This window comes from Pteropus vampyrus, unplaced genomic scaffold, assembly GCF_000151845.1.
Source record: "Pteropus vampyrus isolate Shadow unplaced genomic scaffold, Pvam_2.0 Scaffold7, whole genome shotgun sequence".
In the NCBI taxonomy this organism is placed as follows: domain Eukaryota; kingdom Metazoa; phylum Chordata; class Mammalia; order Chiroptera; family Pteropodidae; genus Pteropus; species Pteropus vampyrus.
This window is the reverse complement of record NW_011888788.1, coordinates 2386264-2392778: the sequence shown is the minus strand read 5'-3', so window position 1 is coordinate 2392778 and position 6515 is coordinate 2386264. Positions and strand designations below refer to the sequence as shown.

At 38.4% G+C, this 6515-nt stretch overlaps 1 protein-coding gene across 1 annotated transcript in view; it reads left to right on the top strand.

Annotated features, from left to right (window-relative positions):
• The first annotated feature begins 280 nt into the window (after positions 1-280).
• The window catches only part of SLC23A2 (solute carrier family 23 member 2), a 101381-nt gene continuing 95146 nt past the window's right edge, over positions 281-6515 (top strand). The window contains exon 1 of the mRNA XM_011369975.2: positions 281-407. The gene's annotated coding sequence lies outside the window, so the exon portion shown is untranslated. The remainder of the gene's footprint in view (positions 408-6515) is intronic.

Sequence of the window (6515 nt, the reverse complement as noted above, 5' to 3'; positions counted from 1 at the left end):
TAAAACCCAACTGCATGTAAAATTACGTTTTCTAGATGTTCTCAAATACCATTTTCCAAAATATTTTGTGCAGAGAGTTGATATTTAAGGGACCAAAGGCGCAGTCTGTGATCCTGCCCAGGAATGGGCTGGGACCTTGGAAATGTTCCTTAGGAGTGAAGTAATAGAGAAAGTTCTAGGATTGGGCACGGAGGAGCGTGATGTAGACACCATTCATGCGGCGTGCCTCCTGCTAGGTTATCTTTACTCTATTTTTACTTAACCATTTGTTTTTCTCTAGCTAGGTCTTGACTCGCTAACTGGGATTCCCTGTGTGGATTCAAGCTTGGACCTCGACAGCGTAAGGAAATGGAGCTCAGCGGTGTATAACAGAAAGCATATGGACAGGTCCACGTCCTGGCATTTAGGTGCGTATGAAACAGTATTTCTCGTTCTGCGTTTTCATGATAGAGTTGTGCTGACAGCTTGTAGTCTTGTAGGGTTAGAACTCATTTGTGCTTGATGTCACCCTTTGCACGAATCAGCAACAGTCTAAACGCAGTCCTGGGAATAATTGTTAGGTTAATGCTAATGAAAAGGTAATGAACTTCTTTAGGCCACATTCCACATAGATTAAACCAGAAAACAAACAGGCACAATCTTGCCACTTATCCTGATAACAAGGTAGGAGGTAAATATTCATTTTTCTTATCAGCAAACTTTTGAGTGGGTCCTGCTGTCGGTACTCCTGGTCAGGGTCACAGTTATGAGTCCTGTGTGTACAGAGATTTAAGATGTGTTCCCTCACTGTTTTTCAAACATTCTACAATTTAAGCAGCGACACTAAGTACATGTACGTTACTAAGGCACACATTCTTTTTTCTTTCTTCCTTTCCTCCTACTCTCTTCCTCATCCCAAAGCTTGATGGGCATTTTGCTTATTTTAATTTTTTCGCGATTATAAACAATACTGCAGTGAAATTTCTTGTACATATCTTGGGGAGAATATCCATAGGTAAATTCCTGGCAACAAAATTGTTGGGCATAGTCATAAGGTTTTTCAGTTTTTAAATTTTGATAGATATTGGCAAATTATCCTGCAGAGAAGCTGCAAGAATTTGCACTCTTACTGATAAACATTTTCTCAAACACTTTATCTTGTCAAAACTAAATTTATTCAATATAGTGGGTGTAACATGGTATTATGTCAGTGTTATTTTTAGTTGCTTTTAATTTACATACAAGAAAATTCACCGTTTAGGATTACAGCTGTAAGTGCTTTTACAAATGCTTGGAGCGGATCATTCCTTTAAAAAAAATATTTCATTTTTTAATGAAGTATATGCTTGCAATTTAAAAAGATAAATAGAACTCGGGAAATTCCAAAAATTGGGAAGAAGAAAATGTTCTTGATCCCACCAACTAATGATATCACTGTGAACATTTTTGTGTAAGTCTTTCACTTTTTTGTTTTCTATGTGTAGCCTTTTTTTTCCCTTAGGTTAGCATCATCAAATTATATGCGTTGCATTCTTAACAGTTATATTTATTAATGATGAGGGAGGTGAGGGGAAGACAATTTTATCTAGGAATAGCTGCAAAATGCACGGTCTCCCAACTCTCAGACTTTCAGTTACCACCTTTATATTTCAATTCACTTATATCTCTCTCCTCTATTCTTTCACAGAGCTTCTCTCTCACATCTCTGGTGGTCTTTAGTAGGCACTTGTCAAACATACATGGCATGACCAGCTCAAATTCAGCGGGTCCAGACCTCAGTCATTACTTGCCCATTTCCTTACTTATTTCTGAAGGGGACACTCTTGTTCTTTTTAAGAGCTAATCTTTGATACCAAGTCTCTAAGTATTCTTTTTCGTTGACATTGCTGCTTCTGTCCATCTTTTTTTCTCGTTGTTGCTTTTATCGTCCCAGTTGCCAAGATCCGTACACTTGGATTAACACAGTAGTTTCTTGATCTTTCATCTTGAGATCGTCCAGCAGTAGAATCTTTCTGTTCTCATCACCGGCTCAGAAACTCATGTTTCCTAAAGTTATGTCGCATTTGCATTGGACTTTTGAGAGTCCTTTGCCCTCTTTAGGGGTTTCTTCCTCCACCCTCCACAATATGCTCTGGGCTCCATGGTGGCCTCTGGACTTCATGATGGCCTCCCATTCAAGACTCTCTGTCCTTCAAGGCTGACCCGAATGTCATTTCTGACCATTTCAAGCCTTGTTGAGTTCCTGTTTCTCTGAGCTCTCGTGCACAGTTCGATCATTAGCACGTGTCTAATCCCCCAGTTGTCCTGGCCTGTCCAGTTAGACAGTCAGTTGCTTCATGTCACTCCGTTTCCATCTTAATGTTCAGACTGTTGTGGCAGTGCATGAAACTGGCCGAATGATTGGTTTATTCCATTTTCTTTGACACGGCAGTATAGATCCCCAAATGTTAATCTCTTACTAAACAGAAAAGAGAAAGCTTGCTAGTTAGCATCTTTTGTCTTTGTTAACAAGGATATACAGGCGATAGTTCACTGCCTGGGCATTCATACCTGAGAACAGCAGCTCTGTCCAGTACCTGGGACCTGCAGACCATGGTCCTGGTTGTGATACAGGCTCATTTTAGAAGTGATCCACATATGCAGAGGGACGCGGATATAAACTGGATCAAAAACTTTGAGTAGTGAGGAAAAATGTCTATTTTATTGGTGGCTGATTTCTGAAAGGCTCTCTGGTAATTCTTGTGTTTTCGGTTTATACACTGTGCTGTTGACGTCAGCATCCCACTTTCTCATGACTAAAACATGTTATATAGAAATGCTGTGTTGTTTATAGTTGTCGTTTATAGCAACAAGAGAATTAAATATTTACAGGAACAATTGGGTAGTTTCAAAACCCTATGTAAACACTAATGATCAGAGCTTATAAAGAAGGTAAGGAAGAGTTGTGTAACAGTTACTGCGAAAGTGATTTTAAGCATATTAGAACAATTCCAGCCTTTTCAGTTGATTTTAAAATCAATGTGTCAGTGTTGAATTAAGACCAGATGTTTATAAATTGTCTGAGTTGTTCGCTGACTTTCTGTTTGGTATGGGAAAATCTCAGTAAATCTGTCCTATTTCTTCTAATGATAATTCTTTTTAAGTACAGGTATTACTTCGTTTTAGGTTTGCCATACAGGACCAGAACCTTCAAGTCAGTAGTGAGAAAGCCTGTCTGGTTTTGAGTAGTGTTTACTCTTGGATGGACCTTCTGTTTTCATTAGATTTCTTGCTGCTTCCGAGCTTCCGGCAAAGAGCCTCAGCTCCCCTCATGACTTTTCAGCTTGTGCTTGTTAGCACATGAATTTCTGCTTTGGCCTTTTTCACATCTGGCTCCCTCTCTCCTTCTCCCAGTGCTGTGACTGTGAGAAATTAGGTTATGGCACCTGCTCCCCTCCATCAGTGCAGGCTGCAGAGCTGATTGTGTAAGATAGTAATACAGAGTTTGTTCCGATGTTTGGACTAAGATATATGGCCTTGCCTGTGTTGTGTGTATGTGAGTTTGTGAAGTCAGAGTATCAGAACACATTCTTTGGGTGGAGTCTGGTTATGATTTACTTTTCTTTTTCCTCACATACACTGTTTTTAGACCAGTTCTGCCCAATACAGTTATATTAAAAAAAAATCACATATAATTTTTTAATTGCTGTATTAATTAAAGGAAAAAATAAACAGGTAAAATTAATTTTTAGTAGTATATTTTATAATCTAACATATAAAAATATCACTTCAAGTAATCAACATAAAAATTATTAATGAGATATTTTACTTTTTTTCCCCCATGGTAAGTAACTCTTTGAAGTCTGGTGTGTACTTTATACTTACAGCACCTCCCAGTTGGCTGTACCACATATCAGGTGCTCAGTAGTCACGTGGGGCAGTGGCACAGCTCAGGGCCTACATTGCTTTATTGCTGCTGAGTAGTATGTTCTCAGCTTGTAAGCTTCTAGATTTTGGGGTATTTCATAATGTAAACCACTTCCATTCACGAACTGCATAATAAATGTATACTCACAGTCAAATGATGCTTCTGTCAGCTTCCCCTTTCTCATTTTTTTCCTGTCAAATCAAGAGGTTTCTTGTTGCCTGGAAATGCTTCTGAACCAGTTCAACAGGTAAATTGATTGGTAGGCAGTATTTCTAGATGTTACTTTCCTGGCTCAAGAAGAAAAAAAAATTTAACATTTTAAATGTATACATATATATATATATAATTTTTTAAAAGTCATTTTCTTTTTTTACCCAAGAATCACAAGTATGTTTTGTAGCTTGTAATTGTAGACACGTTAAAGTAAAGAGTCCAGTGAATATTTCTCATTTTTTTAAAAAATAAACAATGGATTTAAAAAATAAAGAATAGGAAAATGTGAAGAAGTACAGTACTTTTGTCAGATAAAAATGGCCTTTGGTAGAGAGTAAAAGGATATGAAGAAATACAGAAAAATCAGGAGTCCCTAAGCACAGTAGGTTCACAGAACATCGAGAGTGCCTATCTTCGACCACACCTCCAGTTTCCTTAGTTACTCAGGTGCCGGCAGCAAGACCTCGGAAACGGGCCTTGAGTGTCTGTTTTCGGAGGAGCGCTGACCCAGCCTGCTGCTGCTTTGGAGTGCGTTGACTACATCCATGTGGTGCGTTCAGTTTTGTTTTGTTTTGTTTTGTTTTGTTTTGTTTACCTCCCACTGGTTTTGAGTACAGCATATTCTCCTAGTTTGTTTATTTCAGTATCATCCTTAGGCTTTAAAGATTAAAATGATATATACACATTGTAGAAAAATGAGAGCAAAAAGCCACTTATAATCCTATTCCCTGTAGATATTCACTTGCAATTTTGGTATTTTTCCTTCAGTGTGTATGTGTGTGTGTGTGTGTGTGTGTGTGTGTGTGTGTACACACTACAATGAGATTATTGCGTATGCTTTGTAATCTGCCTTTTCCTCCACTCAGTGGTCCACTCACTACATTTCCATGTCAGTGAGTACTTCTATTAACAATTTTTTAATCCCCACAATATTTTGTTAGAAGCATGTACCCACAGCTTACCCCACCAGTTTTCTATTTTTAGACATTAATATTTTTTCCCTCCAGTTTGGGATTATTCTAAGCACTATTTTAGTCAACATTCTCATAATGAAAAATCTGAGCCTACTTTAATTACTCTTTTTATGATAAATTTCTTAAGAGTAGAATTGTTGGGTCGAAGTTTATGTGTATTTTTAGCTTTTGATTAATGGTGTTAAATGACCATCTAGAAATGTTCAATTGTTATTCCTATAAGCAGTATATATACAAGTACCTGTCTGCTAAAGGGACATTAAAAAAATTATTCAGTAATCTTATGATTTGTTGAATGAATTACAAATGATATTTTAATTTTTTTTACACTCTTTTGGATTTTTCACATTTTTTACCAGAAAGCTTATACATGATTATGTTACCATTAGCAGGACAGAATAACATCAAAATAAAAAAAGGAATCTTGATAGCATTAGGAATTCTTACAGCCAAGCAGACTACGTTTATGTATGTGCGGCTAAGGTGTCTTGAAACCAATACTCGAGAGAACCTGCCTTCCTGAACTGGTGGTGGCCCACTGGATATATTTTTAGGCCTTCCCTTCACTCTGAAATCTTATTTTCTGCTAGTCAAAACTTAGGAACCAAATAGATTCAGAAATGTGTGGACTCCTCACTGCAAGAACTCAAGAACAGCATAAATTTGAATAAAGAAGGATACTTGGTATAAATTGTGGTCATTGCTTTGGAGGGATCAGCAAAGGCAGGTGAGCAATTTGATTTGGATTTTGAGGGGTCTGGAAAGCAGTTGCTGAGGAACTGATAGTTTAAACAAGGATCTGAAATATGAGCAGGAATTCTCCTATGTTACAGCATTCCAGGTAGAGAGAGTAACAGGCTGTGTTCTCCAGCCTTAGTTCCACCATGCCTGTCATTACTGAAGTCTGTGCCGATCTGCAGTATCCACTTCCCTTTACTTTTTTGCCACCACCTACCAGCCTCTCAGCCATTCCTGATGTTCCTTGGGAATGTTGGTATATGGCTCGCTACTTTTCTTTCCACTGTGTCTTCTAACATTATCTCTAAGCTGTTGGCTCTTCCAGTCTGCGGACCTTACTGTCTCTTTACGTGATCTTTCCCAGAGAGTTTTACTTCCAGTTCATGTCAGCTTTCCTGGGCCTTGTCATCTCCCAGATGGCACTTTTGAAATCTTGAGCTTGGAGAATCTCCTTTCTTTCCTAATTCTCTTTTGTTCTCTTCCAGTGGCCCTTGTTCCTTGGGCATTTAGGTGTTCTCTGGCTTCTGTTTGCCTTTCTAGCCCTTTTTAACTCCTGTGGACTCCACAGGGAGTCACGTGACTGTCATCTTATCAGTATCATGATTTCCTTACTCTGAGTTGGCCCCATAACTTGCCAACTGTCCTCAGTGGCACAGTCCTACTATTTAATTTTGTGTGTGTGTGTGTGTGTGTGTGTGTGTGTG